Here is a 21,967-nt window from a genome sequence, read left to right as displayed (position 1 = left end):
TTGTTGTTAATGCTATTATAATACTGCACTTTTTACTTAACCACACAGGCTGCATTGAAACTACACTTTTCTCATAAGAGAAAGCTGTGTTTTCCTTTTTTGTCTCACCCAATAAAAATACAGCTAACTTTCCCGATCAAATATTGTCTTGATCAAATTTTGTTAAGAAATTACTTCAGCGTCTTTTAACTTTGTTTATAAAAATATTCAGGAAGTCACTGTAATAAACTTTCTCTGTTGATCAATGAGTACAAATTTGTGTTGCCACAACCCAATGATATATCATCATTTTAATCCCTTAAATTAAAACAAAGAATAGATAGACATCACAATGCAAACCTATATTCTTAGAAAGAAGAATGGCACTTCATAAACTGCCATGTATAGAAAAACACATGTACAAACACACACAAACAAACACACACATCCAATGATGAAATGTGTTTGTTACTGTTAGTATTATTAGAATGTTATTAAACTTATAAAATTAATATTTCATTATAAAGCTTGTGACATAATTTTCTGGCATATTTTCAAATCATAGCTAACTCCTAAGAAATTACTAAAAGACCTTTCCTGCAAGTTGAATTTTCACACTATTACGACTTAATGATTTTCGATTTTGAAGTTAATTGAATCATGTTTAAATAATACAGGCTTTTATACATAGAATACTATACATATTTTCAAATTCACTATTGTTTGACATGTAATGAACATTTCAATTTATCTTGTATGTTTAAAAAGTATTTTCCAGCTTCCAGCTTTTAATTTGATATTTGTGCTATGATACTTGTTAGAAATTTACAGAGTGTTTCCAATGAAATTGTTACTGTTTTAATTGATAATGTGTTAATCATACCACTAAAAAGGCTGCCTGAGGGCCTGGAAAATGGCTTAGTAGTTAAGCAGAAGTGTTTAAAGAGGACTTGTCTGGTTCTTTGTACTCACTGCTCATAAATGACATATCCAACTAATGGACTGATCATGTTCAGGACACGGCTCAGTTACAGTTGTCTTGCCTACTGTGCATTCACCACCAGTACAAAATAAACAAATATAAATGAAATATCATTGGTAAATGTTTCACTGCTGATTATCTTTTTATAACACATCTTTTCAAATTGATGTGTTTTCCTTATCTTTCTAACATACAGCACCCACATCTCTGCCATTATCATTAAGAAGTTAACAGACGCAATGGTTCTATTACTGGCGTAATACTCAGTTTGCTGTTGGTCCTCCTATTATATTTTATTTTTTATTAAAACATACTTTTTCATATAATATGTTCTGATTATTGTTTCCCATCTCCCAACTGCTCTGAGACCCTCTTTTCTGAATCCACACACTTTCTTTCTCGTGTTAGAAACCAAACAGGCATCTAATGAATAATAATAAAATAAAATAATATGAAACAAAAACAAACTGAAATAGGACAATTAAATCAGAAATAGACATAAGGAAAAGATCAAAGAAAAAGCATAGAAACACATAGATGCAAAGACATACACATTAATCCATACAGAAATCTCATAAAACACAAAACTGGAAGCCACACTTAGACACAAGGACTTGTAAGAGTAAAAATATATCCCTGACATGAAACTCTGTAGCACTATCAATAAAAACCCAGAGACAAATATTGGGTTCATCCTAATGACCAGAAAAACAAAGCAACCAGCCACTGGCTCTTACCTCTCCCTCAGTCTTAAAATGGCGATCCTGCCTCCAGGAATCCTCAGAATGAGACTGACTGCGAGCTGTCTCCTCCCGTTTTATATTCCTCTCTAGTGCCTTTAAGGAGGGCACCACTTCTGCCTGGTTTCTATGGCAAACTAGTGCAGCTACTGTGATTAAATATCTCTGTCACCACTGCCTGCTCTGTGAGGCTGGCCAGGGGAGCCTGGTCTCTGATCTTCAGGCCAGCTTCCTTTATTAAAATACAAATGAAACATCAGTAGAAGACTTATTGGAGAAAACCGATTTTTTTTTCTTTATTTACAACTGGTATCAACTGGAACTTATTTCTATGTTAGATACTCTGTTTTGCAGTGGACACCGGCAGCAAACCTGAGCAGGCCCTGTGCATTCTGGCACAATATTTCTGAATTCATATTTGTGTCTGTCTTGCTGTGGAAGCCCTTGTCAATAGAAGGCCTTGATTTCTTGATTTCTTCTGTCCATTCTGGCTGTTACATTCTTCCTGTCTCCTCTTCTGTCCCCTGAGGCCTGAGTGGAAGGATATTATGGACACATACTATTTAGAGCTGAAAATTCGAAAGTCTTTCACTCACTATACTGTCTAGTTGTGAGTCTTTGTATTTGTTTCCATCTACTGAGGAAAGATGTTTGTTTGATGAGGGCTGAGGGAGGCACTGATCTATAACCCTAACAAAATGTCATTTAAAGTCATTCTATTTCTACCTTCTTTTAGCAGAACAGTACAATTTGATTTTCTCCCAGTGCCATGTTTTATATGGCCTCAGGTTCTCGGTTACCTGAGCAGGGTTGAGAGTAAATTCCAGCTCATGGAGTGGGCCTCAAATTCAATCATATATTGGCTGGTCACTCCTACAAACTTGTACCACTATTACACTAGCACACACAATTCATCACTGAAGACCAAAGGCTGTGCTGCTTTTTACCTTCTACTTTGACAGCAAATGGTAGGCTAAAATGAGCATGGGGAAGAGAAAGGGCAACGAGGGTGGAACTATATGGGTAGGCATCTGCCTAAGGGTTACTTTAGGGATCATAAAGAAGCTTTATACAGTTGAAGGTTACGAAAATATATACAGGCAAAGGCAATCTAAATTGGGCACCACTGAATGAGGCTTACAGCACCGGAATTGGGTTACATTTAATCAAGATGTTGGCCAAAGTGGTCCCGTGAGAATTCACAAGCAAGCAGGCTATTGCTTAGTCTACACAAATTTACAATGAGCACCCCCCCCCATTCCTGAAGACAACACTTACACTGCTGTTTGATCAAAGATAAGTTGAGGACCTGTACAGAACCTTCAAAATGACTGATGGTGGTACTATTAGTATATGAACCTGTAGTTAGGAACTAGTTTCTAGTAGCAAGTATAAACTAGTTATTGCCTCTATTAGATCATAAATAAAGCTGATTTAAGCAAACATTTCAATGAATATCTTGATAATTTGTATTAGGAAGCTGACTTTTGCAAACTTTCAAAGAAGAAACCCTAAGTGAAAAGGAAAAAATACTTTGGCCCCATTTTATACCCAGACGTCTTAAAGATAAACTGTCTTCCGTTGAACCTATTAAATATTAAGATGCTGGGGCACACAGAAACAAATTTATATTTCTTTTTGCCAATAAAAATAATGCATGGACCCATAATAGCTTTAGTTACACAATGGTTTCATTGTGAGAATAATTTCAGAAGTTTATGATTCATTGATTTCATTAAAGGTTAATAAAATAAAGCTGAGGACAGACAGTATCTTAGACACATTGAGAGGTTTTTCAAAGAGCATTGCCACTGGTTGTGATAAAGGCACAAAATATGCTGAGATCAATCAGAACTCCTCTGGCACTGAATCAACACGACTCAATCTCCAGTAGAAGCGTCCTTTGATGCTGCAAAAGTGAAATGCTGAAGGTTAGTGAAGCTCTTTTTATCCAGTGTTTTTACCCTGCAAACACTAACCACCATGTATATATCTTCTTCATCATTAAAAATTTCTTTACTCTTTTCATGAAAGCAAAGCAAAACTTATTTGCTGTTATTGAATTGGATTTTTCTGTGCTGTCACGTGGCCTTTGTCAGACAAGCAATTCAGCTGTTGCTTATGAGGAGAACACATTTACACAGATTGAGAGAATCCATCTGGCCTGACTACTTCTTCACATTTTTGTTTACAGCTTCCCATTAAGCCTGTTAGTTACTACAACAGCGGTATTTATGTGATAGAGGACATTAAAGGTGAATCATTGTGTGCTTCAGTAAACTGAACCAAATAAAATTACTACTCACATCCTTGGACTCCCCGAAAACCATTCATCTCTTTATATTCAGACACTATTGACAGTATTTACACAAATTTGAATGGTTTAATAGATACTGACATATTAATAGTTTCTCACATTACATTTTAGGATAGCTTTGTATAACTTAACTTTAGCTTATTCTATTGAAACTGAATGTATAATAAAATAAAATGCATGAAATAATTTACTAGAAAATATTGATGAAACATTTGGATTATTAGCTATGGTTTTTGATAAGTAGCTTAATATTTGAAGTTTAATTCCTGTAATTAAGAAATATAGACAGTTGATGCTTCCTGATTTCCTCTGTGGATCAAAGGCAAATAGTGTACTGGCAGAACCATGTAATGAGAAGGGTGGAGCCAGACCTACGTTGTATGTGTTTTTCACTTGGGAGTGTCAGGCATGGGGGTTTAGTTTTGTTTTCACTGTTATTTCCTGCTCTCCTCAGATGCTCTGTACATTTAGTCATTCCCACAGAACTCAGCTCCGTTTATAAAGGAGCCATAGGAACCTTGGATTATGTAGTTGTAACACCCCACTGACGCAGTACCATAGAGAGCCGGAAGAGCAAAAACTTAGATGCAGACAATTCAGCTAATAAGACCTGTGGGCAGTTTTGTTTAGTTAGTTTGTTCTCATACAGGGGTAAATTATTATTTTCATAATACGTAAAATAGGAAGGATTTTCTCTAAATAAGTTTCACTCCATTCTGTACTCGTTGCTTTGTATGTACATTGGAGAGGAAAAATAATGACAGGAAATAGAGCTATCGAAATACCTGTGTGGATTTTCTTTTCTTGGTAATGATATTTTAAACATTAAAATGGGAGACATAAATAGACATTATTGTAAATAATACCTGTTTTAGAATGTGATTACAGTTATGCAAAATATTAAGAAAATTGTCCAGTCACTTCACAATTTATAGTATAGGAATATAGGAGAATTCGTGTTACATTCTCATTCTCACATTTAGTTTCTAGCTAATCTTATACCATATGAAATACAGAGATGTGGTTTTCACTAGGATTTGGGCGTGTGTATGTATGTGTCTTTTTGTGTGTGTTCTATTAAGATATATATAATAAAAGGTTAACACTGGTGGCATGAAATATTTTTTTCACCCCGAAGAACCTATGCACTTAGTTCTCAGAAAAGCTAACTCTAAATCAGAGTATTATTCATACAGTTTAAATGTTTCAGAGAAATTATCGTTCATAACAATTATTTCCTAATGTCATGAAAAATAGTTGTGACACTGTATTTAATATAATTAGCTTCCTCTGCTGTGAACCAGAGTAAATTAATAAAAGGACACAAAAAGTTCACCACTTTTGCTGTGGTATTTACTATTATTAAGTGAAAATGCTGGCTATTTATGCATTACAAATGTTATCCCTGGAGCTGGAGAGGTGGAACAGTAGTTAAAAGCACTTGCAGAGACCTTGGTTTGTGTTCCTGGAACCTACACGGATGTTCAGAACTATAGCTACAGTTTCTGGAGTTAATGCATACTCTTCTGTCCTCCACATGAACCAAGCAAACATGTGATACATTCATATATTTGCAGCAAACATATCTGTACACACTAAAAATAAATAAATCGTTTATAAAAAACTGTCAATAAGTGATATACCTTATTTTGAGTTTTCAATCTGATTTCTTGCTACTAGGTATTACATACTTAGATTGATTATCATATCCAAAGCCTTATAATTTGTTTTAAAATAGGACATTTTCTTTCATTAGTTATGAAGAGTGCATGTTCATTTGGATTAAATTACAGTTAACTGACATTTCTCTAAACATTCATTTATAGGAACTCTACCTACCTTGAAATGTGATGTATGTTATATAATGATACCCTGCAGATATTTGATTCAATCCCAACTACTATTTTAGAGACTCAGCCATCACAAGTTGTCCATTGGTCATTTAGCTAATTGGTAATTTAGCATTAAGTCTGGCTCTGTCTTTTATTTTATCACTCTGTTTCCCCCAATTATATATGTAGTAGGTTGGTTGGCGGCATATAGAAACCAGTACTGATATGAAATACTACTCTATTTTAGTTAAGATTTTCACTTAAAAATTTTTGTTTAAATTAATGGGTTTCATATTCTTTTCTGATAGGTTTCAGACTCAGTAATATCTGTTCTAGTTTGTGTCTCTAAACTGTCTTCTTACAACAAAATGCTATCAGATGTACTCATCCTCCAAAGAATAGAAGAACAGATTGTGTACAACATCTAAGAAAATACTATGAAAATTAGCATTTTTTCAAAATATACTACTTCCATGTAACATTTTGCTCAAATATCAAACTGATTTGTTAGTCTTTTTATTTTTTTTTCATGATGGTACAATGAGGTGCTAAGGTCTCTAGATTAATTGAAATGCAAGTCATTACCACCAATTTTTCTTAGTGATTTTTCTAGTTTGTCTAGTTTTATGTTTATTTGTGTGATATGACATCTTGTAGTGTGATATCTTTTATCTATATCTATCATTGAATTACTCACATGCATACATTTTCATATATATTTATTTTGTTCATTATTTTGCTATAAACTTTATGTAATAAATTTTCTACTAATTTTAAATTCTTATTTACCATGTACTCACTGAAAAAAATTACTCAATGATGTCTTCTAAGATGTTATATGTGTTTGTGTCACAAGGATGTGCTGGGTTCATAATGACAGGCCTTCAAGAAGATTGATTGTACATTTGAAGAGATGCCTCTGAGAGTTATGGTGTTTGTTCAATCCTAATAATGATTTCAATTCCTTGAACTTGCAATGTGGAAGGAGATTTTTGACTTTCCCAGCTGTCCTCTTATATATGAAGCAGTGGAGGATGTGCATGCGCACACACAAACACACACACACACAGGAACATACAAATAAGTAAATAAAATATGAAAACAAATAAAAAATTTTAACAGAGCATTCTAAATAGTGCATTATATCATATAAGTATAATAAGAGTAATTGAATTGCTTAATACATATAGAATATATTACAAATGTTCCACTTAATTTTAAAGTACACACAAAACTATAAAATTAAAATAAATTTTGGAAGTTTATTTGTAGCTCTTCAGTCCACAGCTGTAAAATTCTAAGAATCACATGAGCATCAGAGAAACATCTATCCATTATTCAAGGTTCCTATTATATCTTGTGAATGGTGGCAAGATTTACTGAGATTATTCTTAAAATGAATCATCCAGAAACTTTCTTTTCTTTTTTTTTACATAGGTATGAAGTGTTAAATTCTTTTTTATTTATTTATTTATTAAAGATTTCTGCCTCCTCCCTGCCACCGCCTCCCATTTCCCTCCCCCTCCCCCAATTAAGTCCCCCTCCCTCATCAGCCCGAAGAGCAGTCAGGGTTCCCTGCCCTTTGGGAAGTCCAAGGACCTCCCACCTCCTTCCAGGTCTAGTAAGGTGAGCATCCAAACTTCCTAGGCTCCCACAATCAATAAATATAGCTTAATTCTCTTTCTTTGTTTAAGATTCTTGTTCTTTAGATGCACTGTGGTTATTTTATTCAATTTTTCTTTCCAATTTTGTAAAGTCATACAGTCATTAGGTGTACAAGACAGAACAACTCACTAGAAGCACAGAAAGGTAAAATCAACAGTGCTTCACACTCCAGGTGATAAAGACTTGAGTAACTTGTCATCATTACATAGACAGTGCAGCTTTGCCACTGTTAAGTCTCAAGGTGTCTGTAACTTGTTAGTATTTATATTATGTTATCCTTTGTATTATATATCTATATAATAATTATGTAACACAACATGGAAAATATAATCATAATCATCATCATCATAATATACTTTTAAATGTCTCTCAGTCCTTAATATCATTGGGGGTGGTGAACTTTCGAGGGTGACCATAGTTTGTGGAAGTTAGATCAGAGAGCCCATGTTGAACAATGATCCGTAGGACCCGCACATTTCTCCTTCATAGTATGTATTCTAGTCAGGAAAATGTGAGGTAGTTTCTCCACAACAGGCTTCTAGCATAGGATGCATCCGGGGCACAGCTGTAAAACCATGTGACCACTTGTTTATACACTATAAGCAACCAAACTCTATGTCAAGTCCATTCTCTCTTCATGGCTTTATTTTCAGTTAATAGTCGTTGTAGTAGCAGGCAGTAGGAAGAAACAGTTACTGTCACCTGAAGCACTGAAATACTGAAAGTGTATAAAATTACATGGAATTGTTAAATTCTACCTAAATAAAAAGAAAACAATGTTTTTTTTTTACTCAAATAAGTTATTTATTTCTATCTACTTTCTATGGTATGTTGCTTTTTTATATGAAATAGTGAGTTAGTTAGGAAATATCTTTCCTCTTCCTGCCTGTAAATGATTTAAAGTTGACCCAATTTAAAACAGAAACAACAACACTTTCCCTTTACATTGAGGGAGACATGACCATATCATCAAATCTTCTTTTAATTTTCCTTTAGAGATGTCTTTTGAGCATTTTATTTTTGCTGTGTCTACTTGCTAATACAACTTTGGCTTTTCAGTTCAGCAATATTCAATCTGCCCCAAAACTCAGAACAATTACTCTGCTAAGTCTCCGAAGAACTGTTATCATGAAAGGAGTGAGTATAATAAGAACCATTCTTAAATTTGACTTCATATTTAGCAATATAGATTTTTCCTTTCTTAAAATTGCCAGTAATCTTTATTTTGAAACCACCATTATCCATTTTTTCATCTGTCTCATGGGAACTGTTCAACTGTGTCTGTCCTGCCATATAAACCTCACTAGTTCTCCATGTCTCAGGCATGTTTCTAAAGTAGTCCATACCGGGTGACATTCCCACATTACACAAGCTCAGCTGCCAGCATAAGATTCAGTCTCAACACCCTCTGAATTACAACTTCTGTGTGCTGATCTTGAGGAAATCGTCTCCAAAGATTTTTGCCTCATTAGCACTGTTCTCTGGTCTTTTGTTAACTACAGCTTATATGACAGTATAAAGCGACAGGTATCAATCGCCTCAGTAAAGCAGAAATTTTACTTTAGAAGCCATTGGTCCCGTGTTAATCACAGTCAGTTCTTTAGCTCCTTCTGACCATACATCACAGATTCTTAAGAAAAATTTCATACAAATAACCCTGAGGGTACCTTTGAGGGACCCACACTCTTCCCTCTATAACTTCACAAGACAGGTTCTAATCTGTACTCCTCTCAGTATTATCTTCTAAGTTCCCACATCATCATTAAGCAGTCATTAAACATTCAATGACTTCTCCAGTTCAAATTCTATCACACTCCTCTCGCAAACACCGAGTCATGTCTGTCACATACTCCATCCGGGTAACAATTTCTGTCTTAGGTTTTCTATTGCAATGAGAAAATGCCATGATCTAGTGAGAAAGAGTTTATTATTACAAGCTTACAGTTCCACATCACAGTCCATCAAAAAAAAAAAAAATAGTAGGAACTAAATGCAGCAACCCAAACAGATTCAGAGGGAAATGAGGGGGTACCACTTACTGGCTTGATACTGATGGGTTGTTAGCCTCATTCCTTATAGCATCCAGAACCATCATCCAAGAGTGGCACTGTCCACCGTGAACTGGACCCTCCCTCATCGATCATAAAGTAAAACAATTTACTACAGCTTAGCCTACAGGTCAGTCTTTCGGGGGTATGGTTTTTTTTTTTTTTTTCAGTTGATGTTCTTGCTGCCTGGCATGTGACTTTCTTCTATTAAATTGGTGGGTGTTATAATAGGAGAGAATATTTCTCACCTAGCGTCCATTCTTCAATATTAAAAGCCGTGGTTTTTGTTTTTCTTCACACAGAAAAGTATTTATTAGTTGATAATGACTTTTGAGAAGAGGGATTTTCAGAGAGGTGTGTCCTTAATGAGGGCTTAAGAGACTGGAGATAGTTCATAGGATTATAAGTTACGGGCTCACATATTAATGTTTACATATATCTTGCATATCACCTTAGAACCTTCATCTGGCGATGAATCGAGATAGAGACAGAGACCCAATTTGGAGCAACGGACTGAGCTCTTAAGGTCCAAATGAGGAGCAGAAGGAGGGAAAACATGAGCAAGGAAGTCAGGACCACGAGGGGTGCACCCACCCACTGTGACAGTGGAACTAATCTATTGGGAGCCCACCAAGGCCAGCTGGACTGGGACTGAATAAGCATGGGTTGAAACTGGACTCTCTGACCATGGCGGACAATGAAGGCTGATGAGAAGCCAAGGACAATGGCACTAGGTTTCGATCCTAATACATGAACTGGCTTTGTGGAAGCTTAGCCTGTTTGGACACTCATCTTCCTGGACCTAGATAGAAGTGGGAGGACCTTGGTCTTCCTGCAGGGCAGGGAATTTGTACTGCTCTTCAGTATTGAGAGGGAGGGGGAACGGAGTGGGGGGGAGGAGAAGAAGTGGGGATAGGGGGAGGGGAGTGGGAGGAGGGGGCAAAATGTGGGAGGAGGGGGAGGGAAATGGGAAATGGGGAGTAGGCGGAAATTTTAATTAAAAAAGAAAAATAAAAGAAAAAAAAGATAAACATAAATGAGAAAGAAAAGTTCTCATTTTTAAATAAGTAACTTTTATTAGTGGAAGTAATGGCTCCATTATTGGTTTACCTTGTTTTGTTTTATGTAATATTCACAACTAAAATTAAAATCATAAAAATGTTTAAAAGAGATCTATTATTCTCCAGAGCTCTCATTCTTTTGTCACATGCAGTACAGATGTTTTTAGTGAGTTTTAATAGAGATGATCTCTGAAGTGATGCCTGTGTTATGCTTTATTGTTTAAATGCCAAAAAGAAATATAGTTTTATCATAAACACAAAATATCCAAATGATATGTAGAAGAAATGTACTCCTTAATTAATCTAAAATTTAAGTAGACTGACCTTGACAGAGAAGACAATCATCCAAAAAGACACTTGAAGATTACATTACCTTATCTGATTTGATGTCACATTCTAATATACATATTTTAATTTTAGAGAGTGAGAAAACTGAAAAATTCAGCTTCACACATATTGAATAATTAGAAAAACACATGCCTGAATGACTAACTTGTTTTCAACAAACATTTTACACAAAATTTTTTCACTTAGTATTTTCCCTAAGGATGTTATTTCTTTTTGTCAAAAGTAAAAATAAAGAAACAAGATTTAATCAAAGTCAACAGACAATTGCTGTTTACTAATTTAAAAGTTCTTATAAATTAACAACAAATTTGATATTGCCTATTGCCCATGTAGCTTCTCTGGAAACTCAGCCATAGGAGAACTTTTATCATCAAGCCAAATCCGAAAATGAAATATTTTTAGCAATTTTCCTTGGCATTCCTTTAGGAAGAACTGAACTATGTACAAAATACTTCCCCTGAAATACTGCCAGAAACAATCTGTAACTACAACTACAGCAGGAGTTAACTTGCTATGACAATAGCAAGAAAACCATTTCTGCACATTAGACTTTGCCTCCTGGAAGGACATTTTATGAACTGACACTATAGTGTATTCCTCTGCAATTTTGTTTAGATACTATCACGGTAAGTACTTTGCCCTACTTTTCTCAGTCAAATCACTGTAATCAAACCAGTGAGGTAATGCTGGTAGCAGAACATTCCTGCCTTCGGCTTTCACTCAAATGTAACAGCCTTGCTGGCATGACTTTGATAGCAACTTCAAATTCATTTCAGAGACAGTCAACCATTTTATTGTGAATAATCCAATTTTTACACTGATGTGTAGAAAAAAAGAAATATTGGAATTCCCAAAACCTTACAATGATGATTCAAACATCAATGTTTCAATTGTATATTTAATCAATATCATAAAACAGAAAGAACATTGAAGTTCAAATCCCCCAGAAATATTTGCAACTCTCAAATATTTTAAAATAAAATAATCACAATCATGAAAGTAAATATCCATAGCATTTTTTGTACAGATAAAGCCATCTACAGAGAAAAAGAAAAGAACATATTATTTTATAATTTGATAAGAATATGGATATAGCTTTTGGTATTCTGAAAAGACACAATTACACAGAAAACCCCATGTTTCTATTGCGCTTACAATCTTTTGACTCCTCTTCCTTCATGATACCTGAGCCCTAACTGCATGGGTCATGATGTAAATATCAGTTCTGAATTGGCTGAGGGTCTCTGCAATTGGATTGGTTGTAGTTTTCTCAAATGTAATAAAAATTATTGAAAAAAGTCCATTATTAAAGAGAGCAAATAGAAATATGTCGGGGTGAGGGAAGAAAAGGGAAAAGGGAATAATATATAATTATACTATAATATAAAAAATTATAAAATGATTAAAATATGTATCATTAAATAGCCAGCATCTATACCTAGAAGTTCAGGATTATTTTTGGTTACCAAAGGTCTTTTTGGATTCAATGAGAAGTTTAGAATTTCTTCCTGGGTCTCTAAAAAATGTTGTAGCTATTTCCTTCGGATTTCCCTGAATCTCTATAGTTCAGCAGAGGAGATATCTTGTTCTGGATTTATATATTTTTGGAATATTTAGTTATAGCCTTGACTTCATTACTCATTGGTTAAATTATTTGAATTGTTTAAATTATTAAATTATTTATATCCCTTGAGTTGATTTTCTTAAAGCATATGAATTTTGTAAGTTTTCCCTTCTTTTTCATTTTGCTGTCTTTTGGGAAATATGTTTTTAGAGTATTTCCTAGTGGCTTATTTATCCCATGGAATCTGCTTAAGGGCTCCATTTTCATCTTAAATTTTATTACTGTCTGATAGAAAGATATTCAAAGGTCCTGGGTAAGAAGAATTAATATTACAAGAATGTGAATCTGACCAAAATTAATCTACAGATTATAGTATATTCCTGTAAAATTTTAGTGTCAGTCTGAACTAGAAAGAATTCCAAATTTACATGAAAAAAACAGTGACTATGGGGAGTCAAAATGATACTTAGTGGAAAGTATAATACAGGAGATTTCATTATACTTGACCATAAATAATACCATCAAACTATAGTAATTAAGACAGTCTACTATTGGTACAAAACCAGGCATCTAAATTGACAAAACTGAGTGCAGAAACCAGAAATAAAACAGATATAGCCTTGTCCCTTTATGTAAATTATTATGCCAAAAATATATACTGAAAAAAAGCCATTCTAATCAAAACTATATATGGGGAAATACTGATATTTGTCTAATATCAGAATGGTTTTTATCAAGAAAACAAATGACAAGAAATTCGAGTGAGAATGTGCAACAAGAATTACCCCTATTTACTGTTGTTGTGAGTTTACACAGGTATAGCCACTATAGAAATAAGCATGGTGTTATAACCAAAATACATGTGACCCATCTATGTCACTGGTGTGTAGGCCCATATTTCTATATGGTATGGCAGCCAGGCTCTAAAGCCATAGACCACAGCTGAGATGATCACATAACCTTCCGGACAGGCTGTCACTGCCTAACAAAAGGTCAAGATGTTGTCTTGCTCCTTTCTTTGTAATTTGGAGGATGCCTGATAGAGATGCTGATTCTAGCCTATGTGACAGCTAGCATATGGAGCAGATAGGGAGATGTGGACGTGACTAAAAGTCATTCACCTGGTTACCTAGGAAACAGAATGCTAATGTATTTGCCCTTCAGTTTGTGTCTTGGAATAAAAGCTGTTTGGAGAATAAAGCGAGAGGAACTCAGGATTTCATGAGGGATCTCTGAGAATCTCCCTCTGGACAAAGCTATGTGAGTTGTGTCTTTATTCCTACGCCTCCATGCCAGTCCAGAGAGAGATTGTTTATGTTGGGGTCTGGTCAAGAGACTTAATATAGGGTCTGGACTAGCACCGGACCCCGACAGCGCACATACACTCCGAAGACATTTTACCTTATGAAAGAGCTGCACATCCTCTTCCACTGTTGCTGCATTCACAATATTCAGGAAGTGTAAAAAGATGAATGGATTTTGAAAATGCAGTACCAACATATAATGGCATCGTCTTCAGTTGTAACTCACCAAAAATACATGGAATTTGAAGAAAATTTGTAATATTGATGGGGGGAACCTAGATCCCTGAATAAAAACTGCACCCATCCTTTTCCTAGTGCTAGGGTTACCTGAGTATAACCATTACTATCTGTTTACATGGAGTCTAAATGCAAATCTCAGTGCTTGCATATCAGGTTCTTTACCAGCTGAGGCATCCTCCTAGCCCATTGATTTCTTCCCCATATTCTTTTTTATTAGTACACATTCAAAGACACAAAGTTTCACCTATATCCATAGAAAATATAGGGGGTATTTTAGTTGTAGCTAAATACTAAATAAAGTGAGTCTTCAGTAAACAAGACTCTTAGAAAAGACATAGTATGCTAATATAAACACATACTAAATCATTAGGGCTTGACTTGATATAATGTATATTTGGTCATCTCAAAGACAGAGAAGACATCAACAGGAGCATATAGGTAATTAGACAAGGACAGCAAACACAAAGATCTTCAATGTTTATCTTCCATGACCTACTTGGAGACTCATAAACTAGAGGCTTAAAACAGGTGTGTCCCAGGATAGAAAACTGAATAAACAAAGAGAGTTACTGGGATAGGGAAGAAAAGTACAAACTCATTTTGAAAAAATTCAAGCTAAAAGTGTAAAACAACCAGTTACTCTTATTTGTAAAATTCAGCTGAATATATCACAAATTTGTTTTTCTCAAAAACTTATAACCAAGCAAGGCCCCACATGGTGGAATAGGAATTATGAGAGAACACTGTTGTCTACAGAAAGCAGCTATGAATGCAAAGACGTTAGTAGAAGAGAACCTTTGGAAATGTGACAGCAAATATTGACAATAAAATATGAAGCAATTATTCTAACAAAAAAAATTGCTTCTTAAAAGTATTATCAGAGAAATAGAGACTCCAAGCATAAAAGCATGTTCAGTTCTTGAGCTTGACTTCAGCCTCAGCATAGCTACTAATTAATAAAGTTGTAAGTTCTATTAACCAACGTTTGAATAAACCAAAGTGTTGAATTAGTCATTTCCATTTATATAACATAAGTAGCAATTACTTTCTCTCATCATTGCATAGAAAATTTGATGAAAATAAATAGAGTTTCAAGAAACATTTCAACTAACTTAGCGCATTGAGGACTTTATCACATTTCTTTGTATCTGTAAACACCCCTTATTTCTTCTTTATCCAATGAATTAGACTATGTGCTAAGGTAGACTGTGTTTGTTTTATATAATGTGCCTATATGTCTACAGTAATATATTTGAAAACAGGGTATCTGGAAAATCCTCAAAAATTTGTATAGTATATAACAACTAAAGACAAATAGTAGAAATGATAGAAATCATTTAACTGAGAGTAATTTAAACAATCAATTTTGACATTTTAAATAAGAAATTAAACAATTATTTCTAAAATTTTTAAATCTTAAACATCTACATCAGAAAGTTAAAATTCTCAAATCAGTGCCATTTAAAATTTCAAAGTGAAAGCATAGAACTTACGAAAACTGGGACTGCAACAGTAAAAATGAGAGGAAAAGCAAACTGAAAATAGTAACTTAAAATATACCATTGCATAATGTTTCCATGGTGCTACCATGGTACCAAGAAATAATTTAGCTGAGATGCTTGCCACTAGAATTGACTATGTGTTAAGTGTAGACATTGGTGTTTTAGTATAGGTGTCTCTACTCTCCACAGAACTGTTTGTTTGGCAGATTTCCTTCCAAAGCACAGGAAAGAAGGGAGAGATACATACATACATACATACATACACACATACACACACATATATACACACAGATTTTTTTATTTAGTGTTTTCTCATACAATATAGCCATATATACCCCTATCACAACCTCCCCTCCTCCATTCCTCCCCTCCCCCCACTCCTCCTTTTTCCCCAGAACTACTATTCCTTTCCTTTCAGAAAAAAAGACTCCCAGGTATATAAACTGAACACTGTATAATAAGATGAAAAATGACTAGGCAAAAAGTCTCATATCAGGGCTGAAGGGGGCAACCCAATAGAAGGAGAAAGGTATAAAAGCAAGCAAAAAGTCAGAGTCACCTCTACCCCCTCTGTTAGGAGACCCTAAAATTCCAAGCTAAGTAAGTACAACCTATTTATAGAAGACCTAGATCTGATCCAGGCAGGCTCTGTGATTTCTGCTTCAGTCTCTGTGAGCCCCTATGAGCCGTGCTTAGTTGAATCTGTGGGCATTATTTTCTTAGTGTCTTTGACTTTTTGAATTCTACATTACTTCCACTCTTTTCCTCTGGCTTCTCTAGCTCCTCCTAATGTCTGGCTGTGAGATTCTACATCTGCTCCCATCAGGTACCAGTGGAGGATGGAGGAAGCTCTGCTGATGATTGGGCCAGGCACGAACTTATGAGAGCAGCAGAATATGATTAGAAACCATTTCATTGACTTTTTCTTTTTCCTTTTTTTTCTAGTTGTGTTTGGGTTGATAGTCCAGTCACAGCAGTGGAAGCCTTGCCTGGTTAGTTCTAAATATATATCTTAGTCTTAGAGATAAACTTTTGCTCTGTTAACACTTTCTTTCATTATAAATGAGCTAGCATGTGTATTCTAAAATTAACTGCAGATTGATCTAAACACATGAGTGTTGTAGAGAGGCTGCTTGTTCAATTCCCAGCCTCCCAGTCTCTTGAAATAGTCACACAGAAACAATAGTATTTAAATCACTGCTTGGTCAATCACTTAATCGTATTGCTAGCTAGTTCTTACATCTAGAATTAACCCATTTCCATTCTTTTATATTTTACCATGAGGCTACCAGCAACATTCCAGCTGGTGGCTCATGTCTTTCCTCTCTGGCAGCTCCATGGCATCTCTATACTCTACCTTCCTTCTTCCAGGATTCAGTTTAGTTTTTCCTGCCTAGCTCTACTCTGTTGCCCGATCACAGGCCAAGACAATTTCTTTATTCATTAACCAATAAAAGCACACATATAGAGAAGGATCTTCATACGACATGAGTAACAGAAAACAAATTTCTTTACGAGCCATGTTAGATGTTGACTACACAAATAGATTACTAGCCTCTAAAATATACTATGGTAACAAACACCTTCAACTATAAAATCCATTTCACCATACTCTTTCTAGCCGCTATTTATTTATTTATTTTTTTTTTTTTTTTTTTTATTTTTTTTGCAATCACCGTTTTCTGGCTTATATGATGTCAACCATTTAGACTACACATGTGAGTGATTTCATAATTTGTTTTTCTGCCTAACAAAACTTCATTTTCTTAAAAATTATAAGATTAAAAAAAGGAAGGAAGGAAGAAAGAAAAAGGAGAGAAAGAAATATGTGAAGGAAAGAAAGAAAGAAGAAAGAAAGACTAGAACTAGTTGGAAAGAATAAGGTTGGCTGGAATGGAAGAAAGGTGAGTAAGGAGAATGTTGGGTTGAATATACTTATAGTAAATTATATACAATATCAAAAGTAAATAATTAAAAATTTCTTAGAGCTCTTTGGGCACATAACACCATCCAGCTCAGTCTGTCTGGCGCTGGGGGCAAACCCTCAGGGCAAGTAGGCAGGCAAGACCTCCTTTGTCTCACTGGCCCGCCTGCACCAACCAAGGTAGGCGCTTTGTTTACGAACTACCCAACCTGCACGGAGATCTGATCTAGGCACCAGGAGAGACAGCAGGGCGGTGAGTTTGTGACCAGTGGCGGCGGAAGCAGCCCTGGACAGGGAACTCTGAAGTTCCTCATCCCCCTCCCTATACTCCCCGGGCTCCCTGCAGAGGCTCTACCCCCCCATACTGCCTCTCTCTTCTTGTCCCACCCAGCTTGCATCCAGAACCCTTCTTCCTTCTGTCCCCTTTCCTCTTTGGGCACATAACACCATCCAGCTCAGTCTGTCTGGCGCTGGGGGCAAATCCTCAGGGCAAGTAGGCAGGCGAGACCTCCTTTGTCTCACTGGCCCGCCTGCACCAACCAAGGTAGGCGCTTTGTTTACGAACTACCCAACCTGCACGGAGATCTGATCTCGGCACCAGGAGAGACAGCAGGGCGGTGAGTTTGTGACCAGTGGCGGCGGAAGCAGCCCTGGACAGGGAACTCTGAAGTCCCTCATCCCCCTCCCTATACTCCCCGGGCTCCCTGCAGGGGCTCTACCCCCCCATACTGCCTCTCTCTTCTTGTCCCACCCAGCTTGCATCCAGAACCCTTCTTCCTTCTGTCCCCTTTCCTCTTTGGGCACATAACACCATCCAGCTCAGTCTGTCTGGCGCTGGGGGCAAACCCTCAGGGCAAGTAGGCAGGCGAGACCTCCTATGTCTCACTGGCCCGCCTGCACCAACCAAGGTAGGCGCTTTGTTTACGAACTACCCAACCTGCACGGAGATCTGATCTCGGCACCAGGAGAGACAGCAGGGCGGTGAGTTTGTGACCAGTGGCGGCGGAAGCAGCCCTGGACAGGGAACTCTGAAGTTCCTCATCCCCTCCCAATACTCCCCGGGCTCCCTGCAGGGGCTCTACCCCCCCATACTGCCTCTCTCTTCTTGTCCCACCCAGCTTGCATCCAGAACCCTTCTTCCTTCTGTCCCCTTTCCTCTTTGGGCACATAACACCATCCAGCTCAGTCTGTCTGGCGCTGGGGGCAAACCCTCAGGGCAAGTAGGCAGGCGAGACCTCCTATGTCTCACTGGCCCGCCTGCACCAACCAAGGTAGGCGCTTTGTTTACGAACTACCCAACCTGCACGGAGATCTGATCTCGGCACCAGGAGAGACAGCAGGGCGGTGAGTTTGTGACCAGTGGCGGCGGAAGCAGCCCTGGACAGGGAACTCTGAAGTTCCTCATCCCCTCCCTATACTCCCCGGGCTCCCTGCAGGGGCTCTACCCCCCCATACTGCCTCTCTCTTCTTGTCCCACCCAGCTTGCATCCAGAACCCTTCTTCCTTCTGTCCCCTTTCCTCTTTGGGCACATAACACCATCCAGCTCAGTCTGTCTGGCGCTGGGGGCAAATCCTCAGGGCAAGTAGGCAGGCGAGACCTCCTTTGTCTCACTGGCCCGCCTGCACCAACCAAGGTAGGCGCTTTGTTTACGAACTACCCAACCTGCACGGAGATCTGATCTCGGCACCAGGAGAGACAGCAGGGCGGTGAGTTTGTGACCAGTGGCGGCGGAAGCAGCCCTGGACAGGGAACTCTGAAGTCCCTCATCCCCCTCCCTATACTCCCCGGGCTCCCTGCAGGGGCTCTACCCCCCCATACTGCCTCTCTCTTCTTGTCCCACCCAGCTTGCATCCAGAACCCTTCTTCCTTCTGTCCCCTTTCCTCTTTGGGCACATAACACCATCCAGCTCAGTCTGTCTGGTGCTGGGGGCAAATCCTCAGGGCAAGTAGGCAGGCGAGACCTCCTTTGTCTCACTGGCCTGCCTGCAACAAGCAAGGAGAGACATCACTATAACACCAGGAGACTAGCACTGCAGAGAGCCATCACTGGGAAGGTACATCAGTAGGCAAGGAGACCTGATCCGGTAAAAGAAGATCCAGAGGGGAGCATTCGGAGAAAGAGATGGGCAGGCGCCAATGCAAGAATTCACCTAACAATCTGAAAAACTATATGAAACCACCAGAACCCAGCGACCTCCCAACAGGTGGACATGAACACCTTAATCATGAAGAAGTAGATAAAATTGACTTTATGAAAGTGATTGACGCCCTTAAACAACATGTAAAAAATGCCCTTATAGAAATGGATGAGAAGTATAACAGAAAGTTTGAAGAATTGAGTAAATCAGTGAATGATACCCTAGGAAACCAAGGAAAAACAATCAAACAGATAATGGAAACAGTTCAAGACTTAAAAACTGAAATGGAGGCAAAGAAGAAAACACAAACAGAAGGTCAGCTGGACAGGGAAAATCTAGGTAAACGAATAGAGACTACAGAAGCAAGCATAACCAACAGAATACAAGAGATAGAAGAAAGAATCTCAGATTCTGAAGATACCATAGAGAAAATAAACACGCTGATCAAAGAAAACAGCAAGGCCAACAAATTCTCATCACAAAACATTCAGGAAATATGGGACACAATAAAAAGACCAAACCTAAGAATAATAGGAATAGAAGAAGGAGAAGAAGCGCAGCTCAACGGTCCAGAAAATATATTTAATAAAATTATAGAAGAAAACTTTCCCAACCTAAAGAAAGATATACCTATGAAGATTCAAGAAGCATACAGAACACCGAATAGGCTGGATCAAAAAAAAACATCCTCTCGCCATATAATAATCAAAACACAAAGCATACAGAATAAAGAAAGAATACTAAGAGCAGCAAAGGAAAAAGGCCAAGTTACTTATAAAGGTAAACCTATCAGACTTACACCTGACTTCTCTATGGAAACCATGAAAGCCAGAAGGTCCTGGATAGATGTACTGCAGAAACTAAGAGACCATGGATGCAAGCCCAGACTACTATACCCAGCCAAGCTTTCGTTCACTATAAATGGAGAAAACAAAATTTTCCAGGATAAAAACAAATTTAAACAATACGTAGCCACAAATCCGGCCTTACAGAAAGTAATAGAAGGAAAATCACTAACCAAGGAGTCCAACAATGACCACAATATCTCAGACAACTAGAGACCCTTCACCAGCGCAACACAAAGAAGGGGAACACACAAAATTTCCAACTTAAAAAATGACCGGAGTTAACAACCACTGGTCATTAATATCACTTAATGTCAATGGACTCAACTCTCCTATAAAAAGGCACAGACTAAGAGATTGGATACGAAAACAGGATCCAACATTCTGCTGTTTACAAGAAACACACCTCAACCACAAAGACAGGCACCTACTCAGAATAAAGGGTTGGGATAAGGCTTATCAAGTAAATGGACCTAAGAAACAAGCAGGGGTGGCCATACTAATTTCTAACAAAGTTGACTTCAAACTTAAATCAATCAGGAGAGATGGAGAGGGACATTTTCTACTCATAACAGGAACAATTCATCAGGATGAAGTCTCAATCCTGAATATCTATGCCCCTAATATAAAAGCACCCACGTACGTAAAAGAAACATTGTTAAAACTCAAGGCAGCCATCAAACCGCACACATTAATAGTAGGAGACTTTAATACTCCTCTCTCACCAATGGACAGGTCAAGTAGACAGAAACCTAACAGAGAAATAAGAGAATTAATGGAGGTAATGAATCAAATGGACTTAACAGACATCTATAGAATATTCCACCCAAATAGGAAAGAATATACCTTCTTCTCTGCAGCTCATGGAACCTTCTCAAAAATCGACCACATACTCGGTAACAAAGCAAACATCCACAGTTACAAAAAAATATTAATAACCACCTGTATCTTATCAGATCACCATGGATTAAAGCTAGAATTCTGCAACAATGCTACCCCCAGAAAGCCTACAAACTCATGGAAACTGAATAGTCAACTACTGAACCACTCCTGGATTAAGGAAGAAATAAAGAAAGAAATTAAACTCTTCCTTGAAGACAATGAAAATAAAGAAACAACATACTCAAACCTATGGGACACTATGAAAGCAGTTCTGAGAGGAAAGTTCATAGCACTAACTGCCCACTTAAAGAAAACAGAGAAAGCACACATTGGAGACTTAACAGCCCACCTGAAAGCTCTAGAAAAAAAAGAAGCAGACTCACCTAGAAGGGGTAGAAGACTGGAAATAATCAAACTGAGGGCTGAAATCAACAAAATAGAGACACAGAAAACAATTGAAAGAATCAATGAATCAAAAAGCTGGTTCCTGGAGAAAATCAACAAGATTGATAAACCCCTATCCAAACTAATCAAACGGCAGAGAGAGAATTTGCAAATTAATAAGATCAGAAATGAAAAGGGAGACATAACCACA

This window comes from Chionomys nivalis, chromosome 12, assembly GCF_950005125.1.
Source record: "Chionomys nivalis chromosome 12, mChiNiv1.1, whole genome shotgun sequence".
In the NCBI taxonomy this organism is placed as follows: Eukaryota; Metazoa; Chordata; class Mammalia; order Rodentia; family Cricetidae; genus Chionomys; species Chionomys nivalis.
This window is presented reverse-complemented; position numbering follows the sequence as displayed.